The following is a 15,434-nucleotide window of genomic DNA, read 5'->3' on the forward strand; positions in this document are numbered from 1 at the left end:
TACAGTACGACATTTGGAACATAATGAAAACTCTTTCCTGTAAAAACTGCATGGATCTAGTGCAGAAAGGTCTAAACAATTTACTGGCATCTTGTGGACGACTTAAAAAATGCACCCTGGCTTGGAGCAAGTGAGATCCAAAAAAGAGCCAATCAGAAGTAAGCTGGGAGGAGACGGAGCGAAATTTAAGTGGAGCAAAGCAAGGTGTGAGGTCACACCCTGAAGAAACGCCCAAAGGGGCGTGAAACGCGTCGGTGGGCGGAACTACTCCACGTCTGGCCAGACCTGTCTACCACCACGTACTACGCCGGACCGTTGCATGCCGGGAACGCGAGAGACGCGAGAGCGCGAGGCAATAGCGGAGACCCATGGCTTAAACACACTGGGACGCCAGCCTGCCGAGGGTCCACTAAACCGCCATCTAGCCGCAACACTTCACGTCTATGCTGAAGCATCGATCAAGCTACCGATATGAGAGAGGTACCACGACAATAGACGAGGTGGTGAGATACCTGCGCAACTCTGCAATACAGTAATGTATGAGATGTGAACTGCTTCTAACTACTAACCATATTGTCCATCAATGTGCTAGCACGAGAAGATATTATCTGCATGAGCTAAACGCACTAACTGACTATATGCTAATATGCTTAGCTTCCTTGGACTGTCTGACTGCATGTAAACACGCTATTGACATCCTATAGAGTACCATTATAAGGACTAGTGCCTTACCAAGGAGGAACTAAAGGCAAATATACTAGTTGCAGCAGACCTACATCTCTGAATAATGCTATGCATGAGTATATGTGGAGCGTATGTTTGTTGGATGATACTGTGAGCTGGCCAGCAATGAGGTTTCTGTAGTTCCGCCATATCCCTAATTGATTTTACATACCCTCTATCCCTTCCCTGTTTTTGTTATCCTGATTTTAATTGCCTAATCACTATTGAATAAATAAATTTGATACATTTATATATATACACTGGATACCAAATTATTTTGAATTTAAAATATTAGGAAAATTAACACTATGATACACAGGATAATTATCAACAGGTTTTTTTTTTTTTTAACCCACCCGGCCAGCCAGGAGAAATTAAAGAAGTCTGACCAGGAAGTGTCTACACTGGAGTTCAGCTTAAAGGGAACCTGAAGCGAGGAAAATTATTTAAAATAAACACATTATGTTTCTACAAATGAATATTACATACTAACCTCACCATAAGTTCCTCTCAGAAGCTCACCATTCTCTTCTTACAGTGATCCCTTCCAGTTCTGACAATATTTTATCAGAACTGAAATATACCAGTTGCTGTCAGTTATATATCAGCAGCTGTCAGTTACAACTGAATGTGCAAGGTGAAGCTCATGTTTTCCTATGGCTCAAGTGGGCGATATTGCAGTTTAACAGTATGCTGACCAGGAAGCTGTTAGGGGGTAATGGCCATTTTTAAAATGGAGGACCGACAAATCCATTGATCACAGTGGACAAATGGGATGCAGGAGAGGAGAAAGAGATTGAGGAGTAGACTACACAGGAGGCAAGTATGACCTGTGTATGGTTATTTTGCCTTTTTATTTTCAGTTCAGGTTCTCTTTAAGTTTTGCCCCTGTTGTACCGATCCCTCTGAGGATTTACTATACCCATGACAGGAATAAAACTCCGGACCTTCATCAGGTTACTTCTATGTGTTTCTGTCATGTGACCTGCCTGAATGTCATCAGGTATAGAAATGTTGGGTATTTGTACTGTAGTTAAGAAGGGGTGTCTATAATACAAAACCTCAACTAACCCTAAGGGTCCTAAATCATAATGACAATTTGCTATTATCAATGATAGTTGATAGCAAGAAATAAGAGCTAATCATTAAAAAGAAATGCAAATGGGCCCGGTAATTTCCTCCTCCTGGTTTCCTCTCCCCGTCCCTTCCATTCAGAGAGTCCATTAATTTCTTCAGGCTCCAGGTAGCCGGTCTTCAAAGATTTTATAATTGATACACCTCCTCTGTTCGTGGCATCGCTACCACCTTCGCCGTTGATCCTCTCAATCTCTGTTTGGTACTGGAATCTTGACTTTGATCGGGACCCTCTTTACTCTGCTCGCATGGACCCAGGTAGCGGATCCCTCTCTAGGGACAGCCGTCACAACTAATACTCTCGTCAGATGCCTGATGGGAGAGTCAGCTTGCTTCCTTCCTTTGGACACAGGCTGGATAATCCTGTGAATAGAAAAAAAAAGTGCGAGCAATGTTTCTTTCAATATGGGCAAAAGTCTCAATCATCTTTTTATGGTCCTATTCATCCTCTCCACTACCCGAGCCTAACAGAGACACTGTGGATCAGATCCTTAAGATCACCGACGATCCTGCACAAAATTCCGTTCGCGTAACGTCGTCGCTGGCGGTTAAGACGTGGCTTTAGGGATTGTATAGAGGATAAAATTTCCACTAGATGCGTTCCGAGATCATGTTCCAATTCCTATGTTTCATAATTAGTAATATCCTCTTCATACTTACAAATTTACATCCATATCACATTTACACTGCTACCACACTTTTACATCATAATACTTATCATGTAACAATACACAAACACTAAAAACTAATTTTTAGTGCTCCTAACATCTCTCCGACATTCCCTCCCCTCTTTGACCATGTTGAAGCCTACATTAGGCCAGATACATAATGATTTTAGGTAATATTGGGACCTATAGTTCTTCAAAGCCCCCACGAAAATAACATAACTAAAAAATAATAAAGTCAAGTACCACATCACTGTATATACAGTGGTTTGCAAAAGTATTCAGCCCCCTTGAAGTTTTCCACATTTTGTCATATTACTGCTACAAACATGAATCAATTTTATTGGAATTCCACGTGAAAGACAAATACAAAGTGGTGTACACGTGAGAAGTGGAACGAAAATCATACATGATTCCAAACATTTAAAAAAAAAATTAACTGCAAAGTGAGGTGTGCGTAATTATTCAACCCCCTGAGTCAATACTTTGTAGAACCACCTTTTGCTGTAATTACAGCTGCCATTCTTTTAGGGTATGTCTCTACCAGCTTTGCACATCTAGAGACTGAAATCCTTGCCCATTCTTCTTTGCAAAACAGCTCCAGCTCAGTCAGATTAGATGGATAACGTTTGTGAACAGCAGTTTTCAGATCTTGCCACAGATTTTCAATTGGATTTAGATCTGGACTTTGACTGGGCAATTCTAACACATGGATATGTTTTGTTTTAAACCATTCCATTGTTGCCCTGGCTTTATGTTTAGGGTCGTTGTCCTGCTGGAAGGTGAACCTTTGCCCCAGTCTCAAGTCTTTTGCAGACTCCAAGAGGTTTTCTTCCAAGATTGCCCTGTATATGGCTCCATCTATATTCACATCAACTCTGACCAGCTTCCCTGTCCCTGCTGAAGAGAAGCACCCCCAGAGCATGATGCTGCCACCACCATATTTGACAGTGGGGATGGTGTGTTCAGAGTGATGTGCAGTGTTAGTTTTCCGCCACACATAGCGTTTTGCATTTTGGCCAAAAAGTTCCATTTTGGTCTCATCTGACCAGAGCACCTTCTTCCACGTTTGCTGTGTCCCCCACATGGCTTGTGGCAAACTGCAAACGGGACTTCTTATGCTTTTCTGTTAACAATGGCTTTCTTCTTGCCACTCTTCCATAAAGGCCAACTTTGTGCAGTGCATGACTAATAGTTGTCCTATGGACAGATTCTCCCACCTGAGCTGTGGGCCATGGGCCTCTTGACTGCATTTCTGATCAGCGCTCTCCTTGTTCGGCCTGTGAGTTTAGGTGAACGGCCTTGTCTTGGTAGGTTTACAGTTGTGCCATACTCCTTCCATTTCTGAATGCTCGCTTGAACAGTGCTCCATGGGATGTTCCAGGCTTTGGAAATCTTTTTGCAGCCTTAGCCTGCTTAAATTTTCTCAATAACTTTATCCCTGACCTGTCTGGTGTGTTCTTTGGACTTCATGGTGTTGTTGCTCCCAATATTATAGACAACCTCTGAGGCCGTCACAGAGCAGCTGTATTTGTACTGACATTAGATTAGACACAGGTGCACTCTATTTAGTCATTAGCACTCATCAGGCAATGTCTATGGGCAACTGACTGCACTCAGGCCAAAGGGGGCTGAATAATTATCCACACCCCTTTTTGCAGTTATTTATTTGTAAAATATGTTTGGAATCATGTATGATTTTCGTTCCACTTCTCCCGTGTACACCACTTTGTATTGGTCTTTCAAGTGGAATTCCAATAAAATTGATTCATGTTTGGGGCAGTAATATGACAAAACGTGGAAAACTTCAAGGGGGCCGAATACTTTTGCAAACCACTGTATATACAGTGATGTGAAAAACTATTTGCCCCCTTCCTGATTTCTTATTCTTTTGCATGTTTGTCACACTTAACAGTTTTTGATAAGCAGAAACATTTAAGTATTAGTCAAAGATAACATAATTGAACACAAAATGCAGTTTTAAATGATGGTTTTTATTATTAAGTGAGAAAAAAAAACTCCAAATCTACATGGCCCTGTGTGAAAAAGTGATTGCCCCCCTTGTTAAAAAATAACTTAACTGTGGTTTATCACACCTGAGTTCAATTTCTGTAGTCACCCCCAGGCCTGATTACTGCCACACCTGTTTTAATCAAGAAATCACTTAAATAGGAGCTATCTGACACAGAGAAGTAGACCAAAAGCACCTCAAAAGCTAGACATCATGCCAAGATCCAAAGAAATTCAGGAACAAATGAGAACAAAAGTAATTGAGATCTATCAGTCTGGTTAAGGTTATAAAGCCATTTCTAAAGCTTTGGGACTCTAGCGAAGCACAGTGAGAGCCATTATCCACAAATGGCAAAAACATGGAACAGTGATGAACCTTCCCAGGAGTGGCCGGCCAACCAAAATTACCCCAAGAGCGCAGAGAAAACTCATCCGAGAGGCCACAAAAGACCCCAGGACAACATCTAAAGAACTGTTGGCCTCACTTGCCTCAATTAAGGTCAGTGTTCATGACTCCACCATAAGAAAGAGACTGGGCAAAAACGGCCTGCATGGCAGATATCCAAGGCGCAAACCACTTTTAAGCAAAAAGAACATTAAGACTCGCCTCAATTTTGCTAAAAACATCTCAATGATTGCCAAGACTTTTGGGAAAATACCTTGTGGACCGACGAGACAAAAGCTGAACTTTTTGGAAGGTGTGTGTCCCGTTACATCTGGCGTAGAAGTAACACAGCATTTCCGCAAAAGAACATCATACCAACAGTAAAATATGGTGTTGGTAGTGTGATGGTCTGGGGTTGTTTTGCTACTTCAGGACCTGGAAGGCTTGCTGTGATAGATGGAACCATGAATTCTACTTTCTACCAAAAAATCCTGAAGGAGAATGTCCGGCCATCTGTTCGTCAACTCAAGCTGAAGCGATCTTGGGTGCTGCAGCAGGACAATGACCCAAAACACACCAGCAAATCCACCTCTGAATGGCTGAAGAAAAACAAAATGAAGACTTTGGAGTGGCTGTAACGATTGGTGTCAGCACGCAGAGAGAATCTGATTATTGGTGATCTGCAGTATCACCAAGAATGCAGATATATACCCGATTATTGATGATCTGCAGAATCACCGATAATCAGATATATTGCTAACCTCTGGACACCTATAGATATGTGAGTGTTTGGTGTAACAGTAATACTTTGAGTGATGCACCTGCTGAGCAGGCGATATACAGTAAAGAGACACTGCTCTGGGAGCACAGGAACCTTCCAGCAGCCTGAGGCTCTCCAAGGGGAGGAGTCAGGCTGGAGACAGGAAGGGCCAGAGAGTGAGTGACACCTAAAGGTGGATGTCACTATCTGATCTGGAGACTATCTCTTAAGGGGAGAGATAGCTATCGAGGTCGGGCACGCCGGGTCGGCAACACACTGACAGATAATGTACAAAGACAGAAGGCTGATTCGGTATCCAAGTCAAGCAGGGTCTGGCAACGGAATATCAGATATATGAGGTACCGAATCAGAAGACAGAGGCGTAGTCAGAAAAGCTATAAGTCATAACATATATCAAACAATGCCTATTCTGGGTGCGAGGTCCTTGGTCTCAGCACCCCGGAACTAGTCTGAAGTATACACAGATGATAATACAGTTCCCTAGACTGGGTGCGAGGTCCGTAGTCTCAGCACCCTGGAACTAGTCTGAAAGATAACACAGATGGTAGTACAGTTCCCTAAGCTGGGTGTGAGGTCCTTGGTCTCTACACCCTGGAACTAGCTTGAAGTATAACACAGATGATTAACACAGTTCCCTAAGCTGGGTGTGAGGTCCTTGGTCTCTACACCCTGGAACTAGCTTGAGGTATAACACAGATGATAACACAGTTCCCAAACTATGTCCCAACAAAGGACCTAACCTATATGTACAAAATAAGTTACGTGAGGAGTCACTGGTCAATCAGCTGGATTGTAGTCTTGTAAACCAGTGATCAATAGGTCTCCAAATAACATATATACAAGTATGGGGAGAGACTTGACACAAGTGTCATAGCTGTCAGTCTCACTAAAGTACTGATACACATATATATGCAAAAAAGAAATAAAAATACGTTGCTGTAAGGTGCGAGGTCTTTGCTGACCCCCCCCTCCCCCCCAGTGCTGGCAATCAGTCGGAGGATGCTGGGGTGTAGCTAGTCCCACCACGGCAAAGTACTGTTAAAAGTGATTGCAAAAGCACATGGCAAAATAGGAGTATGGTAACATAACTGTGATGGAGGCTAAGTGTGAGACTGCCATCAATCACAGAGAGACCTGTATGCTCCTACACAGTAGTATTATAGCCATGAAACAAATGCCTTCACAGAAATGGGTGATATAGCTTTGTCTTGGGCTATATTGCTGTGGGATTTCTTGTGGTGGGGGGATACTTTTTTATGATTTGTACACTGTGTGTTCCATTTCCTGACGAAGCTCTTGTTTTATAGAGTGAAACTAGTCCTAGTCGAATGACACTAGCACTGTAAATTGTATATATCACCCATTTTTACCCCACCTCTATACCTTCTGTGAAGGCATTTGTTTCATGGCTATAATACTACTGTGTAGGAGCATACAGGTCTCTCTGTGATTGATGGCAGTCTCACACTTAGCCTCCATCACAGTTATGTTACCATACTCCTATTTTGCCATGTGCTTTTGCAATCACTTTTAACAGTACTTTGCCTTGGTGGGACTAGCTACACCCCAACATCCTCTGACTGATTGCCAGCACTCGGGGGGGGGGGGGGGGTGTCAGCAAAGACCTCGCACCTTACAGCAACGTATTTTTATTTCTTTTTTGCATATATATGTGAATCAGTACTTTAGTGAGACTGACAGCTATGACACTTGTGTCAAGTCTCTCCCCATACTTGTATATATGTTATTTGGAGACCTGTTGATCACTGGTTTACAAGACTACAATCCAGCTGATTGACCAGTGACTCCTCACGTCACTTATTTTGTACATATAGGTTAGGTCCTTTGTTGGGACATAGTTTGTGAACAAATATTACCTGTACTCCCATTCGGTTTGTTTATGCTAGATAACACAGTTCCCTAAGCTGGGTGTGAGGTCCTTGGTCTCTACACCCTGGAACTAGCTTAAGCATAAACAGAATACAATTCAAATAATCTGGCTAAGTGTGAATTCCCAGGTCCACCTGGTTCAAACACACTGAAGGATCTGACTAGGTCTGAGTGCTTCCACGTAGTGATCGCAACGGCAGACCACTTGCAAGTGACCAGCAGGAACTACAGTGGTGTGAAAAACTATTTGCCCCCTTCCTGATTTCTTATTCTTTTGCATGTTTGTCACACTTAAATCTTTCTGCTCATCAAAAACCGTTAACTATTAGTCAAAGATAACATAATTAAACACAAAATGCAGTTTTAAATGATGGTTTTTATTATTTAGTGAGAAAAAAAAACTCCAAACCTACATAGCCCTGTGTGAAAAAGAAATTGCCCCCTGAACCTAATAACTGGTTGGGCCACCCTTAGCAGCAATAACTGCAATCAAGCGTTGGCGATAACTTGCAACGAGTCTTTTACAGCTCTCTGGAGGAATTTTGGCCCACTCATCTTTGCAGAATTGTTGTAATTCAGCTTTATTTGAGGGTTTTCTAGCATGAACCGCCTTTTTAAGGTCATGCCACAACATCTCAATAGGATTCAGGTCAGGACTTTGACTAGGCCACTCCAAAGTCTTCATTTTGTTTTTCTTCAGCCATTCAGAGGTGGATTTGCGAGTGTTTTGGGTAATTGTCCTGCTGCAGCACCCAAGATCGCTTCAGCTTGAGTTGACAAACAGATGGCCGGACATTCTCCTTCAGGATTTTTTGGTAGACAGTAGAATTCATGGTTCCATCTATCACAGCAAGCCTTCCAGGTCCTGAAGCAGCAAAACAACCCCAGACCATCACACTACCACCACCATATTTTACTGTTGGTATGATGTTCTTTTGTTGAAATGTTGTGTTACTTCTACGCCAGATGTAACGGGACACGCACCTTCCAAAAAGTTCAACTTTTGTCTCGTCGGTCCACAAGGTATTTTCCCAAAAGTCTTGGCAATCATTGAGATGTTTTTTTAGCAAAATTGAGACGAGCCTTAATGTTCTTTTTGCTTAAAAGTGGTTTGCGCCTTGGATATCTGCCATGCAGGCCGTTTTTGCCCAGTCTCTTTCTTATGGTGGAGTCGTGAACACTGACCTTAATTGAGGCAAGTGAGGCCTGCAGTTCTTTAGATGTTGTCCTGGGGTCTTTTGTGCCCTCTCGGATGAGTTTTCTCTGCGCTCTTGGGGTAATTTTGGTCGGCCAGCCACTCCTGGGAAGGTTCATCACTGTTCCATGTTTTTGCCATTTGTGGATAATGGCTCTCACTGTGGTTCGCTGGAGTCCCAAAGCTTTAGAAATGGCTTTATAACCTTTACCAGACTGATAGATCTCAATTACTTTTGTTCTCATTTGTTCCTGAATTTCTTTGGATCTTGGCATGATGTCTAGCTTTTGGTCTACTTCTCTGTGTCAGATAGCTCCTATTTAAGTGATTTCTTGATTGAAACAGGTGTGGCAGTAATCAGGCCTGGGGGTGACTACAGAAATTAAACTCAGGTGTGATAAACCACAGTTAAGTGGGGTGCAATCACTTTTTCACACAGGGCCATGTAGATTTGGAGGTTTTTTTCTCACTAAATAATAAAAACCATCATTTAAAACTGCATTTTGTGTTCAATTATGTTATCTTTGACTAATAGTTAACGGTTTTTGATGAGCAGAAACATTTAAGTGTGACAAACATGCAAAAGAATAAGAAATCAGGAAGGGGGCAAATAGTTTTTCACACCACTGTATATATGGAGTAGTGCTCTCCAGCACCACCCCTAATTGCTCAACGAATAGTATCCTGCTCTGGAGTCAGCTGATCGGCGTGGTCAGCTGACTCTTCCTGCTTAGTATAAGAATTCTGCCTCTCAGCGCGCGCGTGTATTCCTAAGCCTATGTGCACTAACAGACTCAGACACACGCTGCCGCGTGCAAACCGCCGCGCTGGACGCGGAACCAGCCGCCTTACTGTTGTTGCATGCGGCGGCTTTTCCGCGTTCTGCCCTGCTACCAAACACACGTTTCAGCGTGCAAACCGCCGCACTAGATGCGGAATCAACCACCTGCTCAGTAGCACATGTGGCGGCTTTTCCGCGATCTCTCACAGTGGCCTAGTCAAAGTCCTGACCTGAATCCTATTGAGATGTTGTGGCATGACCATAAAAAGGCGGTCCATGCTAGAAAACCCTCAAATAAAGCTGAATTACAACAATTCTGCAAAGATGAGTGGGCCAAAATTCCTCCAGAGCGCTGTAAAAGACTCGTTGCAAGTTATCGCAAACGCTTGATTGCAGTTATTGCTGCTAAGGGTGGCCCAACCAGTTATTAGGTTCAGGGGGCAATTTCTTTTACACACAGGGCCATGTAGGTTTTGAGTTTTTTTTCTCACTAAATAATAAAAACCATCATTTAAAACTGAATTTTGTGTTCAATTATGTTATCTTTGACTAATAGTTAACGGTTTTTGATAAGTGTGACAAACATGCAAAAGAATAAGAAATCTGGAAGGGGGCAAATAGTTTTTCACATCACTGTATATGTATGTATGTATGTATGTATATATAGATAGATAGAGAGAGAGAGAGAGAGAGATAGATAGATAGATAGATAGATAGATAGATAGATAGATAGATAGATAGATAGATAGATAGATAGATAGATAGATAGATAGATAGATAGATAGATATAGGTTTTGAAACCGCAGCCAACTACAGTGTGGTTGTTAGCACACACAAGAAAACAACAAAAAAAAAGCTCTATCAAATCTCACTAATCCTATAGCCTGTATTTACATTCTATGTGGTATGAGAAATGTTACAACGAGATCTGAAACATAAATAATCATTTAAAAGAAACTAGGCTTCAGGGATGGGAATGGCTTATTAATTCCTGCTTAAGCCTTGGGAGTATTAAGAATATATAATTATACAGTATATTGATACCAAATAGGGATATGGATGACTTTCTTCTCAACTTAAAGAAAATATTTTTAACAAAATGCTTAGAGCCTTATGGTAGACTCAAAATGCAGGAAAAATAAATGAGGTCCTAACTTGTAAGCAATATGTGATATAACAGATAGCAATGTGACCCAGAGTTACATACGTTGTCTAAACGGTCTGCTGTTAGCGCATGCAGCAAGCTGCATACCCCAGTGCCGACATTCTAGGTAGCCTCAATGTTTCTTCACAATTTTCCAGATGAATATGGCTTTCATAATTTTACAATATTCTGTAAAATACAAGTACAAACCATACACAATGTAATATTTCCTCAGCAGTGGCATCTATAAATATTGATGCTACAATAGATGTGGTTTATCAGTGTGGCTTGGAGGAGCAGTTCTGGGTGGCGCAGAGGGGTGTGGCATTATGGCATTATACTGGCTGTGCGGACCAGTTATTTCTTTTATTGTTTTATTTGGTTTGTGGAGCATCAGTCAGACATGGTACAATTGCAAGACAATTAGCATTTCAACAATGAGGTAGCAGTGACTCTACATGCCTATCTGCTAGGATTTGTGACAGGATTAGACAGAAATACAGCCTAACAACCATGTTACAATATTCAAAAAGTAACCATTCACGAAGAAACGTTGATTAACAGTATATGAATCCATATACCTCCAAAGCCTAAATTGCATCAGGTATATGCATTCTGTTCAAAATGAACACTTCTACTGACTTAATTTACCTTTCAACAAACACTATGGAAAAACCGTACTTTAGTTACACACATTATAGGTCTGGGTGACAAATGCTACTATATTAATAACTGACAAAAGGATTTGATCAACAGCTCTCAGATGCTAATCTACACGTGAAATCTACTGACAAACCTGGTGCTTAGGGTACTATTCCGTTAGCCGGGCGCAACCACCAGGTGGCGTTTACTATTCCCCCTCCAGGCCACGATGGATAGTTGGGAAAGATGAAACTCTGGTGGAGTTTTATCGTCACCTAGTGGATGCGCCCGGCTAACGGAAAATAACCGTGCTTTGCATCCTAGAGAAAACAATCAAGAGAAAACATCTTGCTCCAAAACTCCTACAAAAATACTACTAATAAATCAGTATATCTAGGGAAAAAGTAAACCTATTCTCTCACCCCAGATGCTTCCAAAATTTAGCTGCAGAAATAGTATGAGAGTGCTTAAAAGAGACAGGAAATCTCTGTCTACAAATCTATAAGACAATCAGGTAAAAATCTGAAAAGAAAAATAAAAAACGTGCAAATCATCCACCGTTTCAAATGGTATCCATACAGTTATTCTAGGATTATATCAAAAAGTTAATCTCTAACCCACATTTAGCACAACAACCTGCTTATATTGTGGAATGAATATTTAAAGAAACAGCAACAATATTTACCCTAAAGATTTTCATGAAAAGAAATACCTTATTAGGGCCAAATACATTCACCAGATATTTTACTAGTTTAAGAAGACCTCTTTCTAGGCATACCTTTAATGGCCTCTACTACTACTAAATAGGATTTTAAGCTGCTGCTGAATTTGTGCTATTACCAGGGCTGCTAAGCATTCAAACCTTGGTTAAGTGTCAAAATAAGTTTTTTGCACCTTTAAGCTCAACTGTTCAACCTCCTTAGCGGTATGCCTGACACTGTGTCGGACATACTGCTACTTGGCCCCAGGAGTCCCCCATGCAGAATAAATGAGATCCCGCGACTGAAAACCCTTTAGCTAGCACTAGACTAGCTAGTACAAGTGCCAGGAAACGATACCCCCGTTAATACATTACCCCTCCCCCCCTCATCCAGCGATCGTGCAGCCTCCCTGCATAGCTTTGGTCTTCCTATGGGAGGATTGGGTTTGTGCATGACGTCATGTGCGATCCTCCCCATGGTGAAGACCGGAGCTGTACGGTGAGGCTGCGCCGATCACTGGATCCAGGCTGGGTAATGCATAAACGGGGGAGCAGCAGGGATTAGGGGGTGCTGGGCATTTGTACTAGCTAGCCTAGTGCTAGCTATAGGGTTTTCAGACGCGGAATCTCTGGGGGGGACTGGCGGGCACAAAATGGCAAAACCTGAGCGGCGTAACGCTCAGGAGGTTAAAGGAAACCTGAACCTCCTGATAAAAATTAGTTTAACTTACATAGTTACATAGTTATTTTGGTTGAAAAAAGACATACGTCCATCGAGTTCAACCAGAGAACAAAGTACAACACCAGCCTGCTCCCTCACATATCCCTGTTGATCCAGAGGAAGGCGAAACCTTACCTGGGGCTTTTAGCAGCCCCTTGCAGCAATCCTGTGCCCTCGACGTCACTCCTGTATCCTCTGGTCCCCTGCCACCAGCTAGTTTCGTTTTTGCCAACTCTGTGCGCTGCCACGCATATCATTGCACGTGTTACCATGGCAACCGGACGCTATTGGGGGTGTCAACGCGTACAAAGATACATGTTGACAACTGCTACAATGTCCTGTTACTGTGGTAACGCGTGCAATGATACGCGTGGCGGCCCGCCGACTTCGAGTCGGCAAAAATGAAACTAGCTGGTGGTGGAGGCCAAAGGATCCAGGAGTGACACCGAGGGCACAGGATGGCTGCTAGAAGCCACAGGTAAGTTACTCATTTTTTTCAGTGGGTTTAGGTTTCCTTTGAACTGTGCACATCTGTGACACTGCCCAACTTGCAGGGCCTGTTGACCCCTAAAATCTCCATTTCCTCTCACCTTCTCGACATACTGTTACACTTTCTATATTTCTCATTGGAAAACCATATACCAGCACTTACAAAATTGGGTTCAAACTCTAATAAATCCCATATAATCAGCAATATTATTTTACTAATTATCTTTGCTGGTCTATAATTGGCAAATCATTCTTCATTTCTGTACTAGCTCACTGTACAGCGCTTTGAGTCCCCAGGGAGAAAAGCGCTATAAAAATATTGTTGTTGTTAGCTCGGCAACCTCTACCAAAGCTTGCCTAAAACCACATTCTCTTCACCTCCTAACCCAGGCCCGTTTCTAGGGCCATGTGGCCGCCCTGAGCACACAGGGAAGGGTGGGCGCTGTGATGGAGGGGGAGCCACAGCTGCGGGGAGGACAGCCCAACCTCTCCCTCCCTTCCTCTCCCCGGGCCGCCCTCCGTGCTCCACCCTAGGACTGCTAGGTAGGCGTCCCCAGTATAGGTTAGCTAGGTAGGTGCCCGCAGTATAGGTTAGCTAGGTAGACACCCCCAGTATAGGTTAGCTAGGTAGGTGCCCGCAGTATGGGTTAGATAGGTAGGTTCTCCCAGTATAGTTTAGATAGGTAGCTTTCCCCAGTATAGGTTAGGTAGGTAAGTGCCCCCCTCATAATGGAGGGGGGAGCCGCAGCCGCTGGGAGGGCAGCCCGACCTTTCCCTCCCTTCCTCTCTCCGGGCTGCCCTCCGTGCTCCCTCCTCGGACTGCAGAGTGAGAGCGTACGGAAGTGCTGTATAAATGGTTTACTGACCATGGTATTAATGTGCTCAATTGGCCTGCCAACTCTCCTGACCTGAACCCCATAGAGAATCTGCGAGATATTGTGAAGATGAAAGTTGAGAGACGCAAGACCCAACACTCTGGATGAGCTTTAAGGCCGCTATCGAAACATCCTGGGCCTCCATAACACCTGAGCAGTGCCACAGGCTGATTGCCTCCATGCCACGCCGCATTGAAGCAGTCATTTCTGCAAAAGGATTCCCGACCAAGTATTCAGTGCATAACTGAACATAATTATTTGAAGGTTGACTTTTTTTGTTTTAAAAACACTTTTCTTTTATTGGTCGGATGAAATATGCTAATTTTTTGAGATAGGAATTTTGGGTTTTCATGAGCTGTATGCCAAAATCATCAATATTAAAACAATAAAAGGCGTGAACTACTTCAGTTGTGTGTAATGAATCTAAAATATATGAAAGTCTAATGTTTATCAGTACATTACAGAAAATAATGAACTTTATCACAATATGCTAATTTTTTGAGAAGGACCTGTATACTGGGGGCACCTACTTAGCTAACCTATACTGCGGGCACCTACCTAGCTAACCTATACTGGGGGCGCCTACCTAGCTAGCTTACACTGCGGGTGCCTACCTAGCTAACCTATACTGGGGGCGCCTACCTAGCTAGCCTATACTGCGGGCGCCTACCTAGCTAGCCTATACTGGGGGTGCCTACCTAGCTAACCTATACTGGGGCGCCTACCTAGCCTGCCTATACTGGTGGCAACTATACTGGCTACCTATATTGGAGGCACCTACCTAACTAACCTATGCTGGGGGAAACTATTCTGGCTACCTATATTAGAGACACACACTTAGCTAACCTGTTTTGGGGGCACATACCTAACCTATACTGGGGTCACCTACCTATCTAATCTATGCTGGGGGCAATTATTCTGGCTACCTATACTGGATGCACCTACCTGGCTAACCTATACTGGAGGCAATTATACTGGGGCACCTATGCCTGGCTACCTATAATGGGGGGACCTACAGCCCGCTACCTATACTGGAGCACCTATGCCTTGCTACCTATACTGAGTGCAACTAGACCTGGCTAACCTATAGTGTGGGCACCTATACCTGGCTCCGCGGGGGGCGCAATTTTTACACTCTTGCCCTGGGCACATTTTAGCCTAGAATCTGCCTTGTCCTAACCTGTAAAATCTACATACCTCTGAACTTTCTACACTTAAAGGGGTTCTCTGGTATCTGTAAAAAAAAAGCAAAAACTGACACTTACCTGGGGCTTCTATTTGCCCACTGCAGCTGTAATG

Source organism: Hyperolius riggenbachi, chromosome 6 (genome assembly GCF_040937935.1).
Source record: "Hyperolius riggenbachi isolate aHypRig1 chromosome 6, aHypRig1.pri, whole genome shotgun sequence".
In the NCBI taxonomy this organism is placed as follows: Eukaryota; Metazoa; Chordata; class Amphibia; order Anura; family Hyperoliidae; genus Hyperolius; species Hyperolius riggenbachi.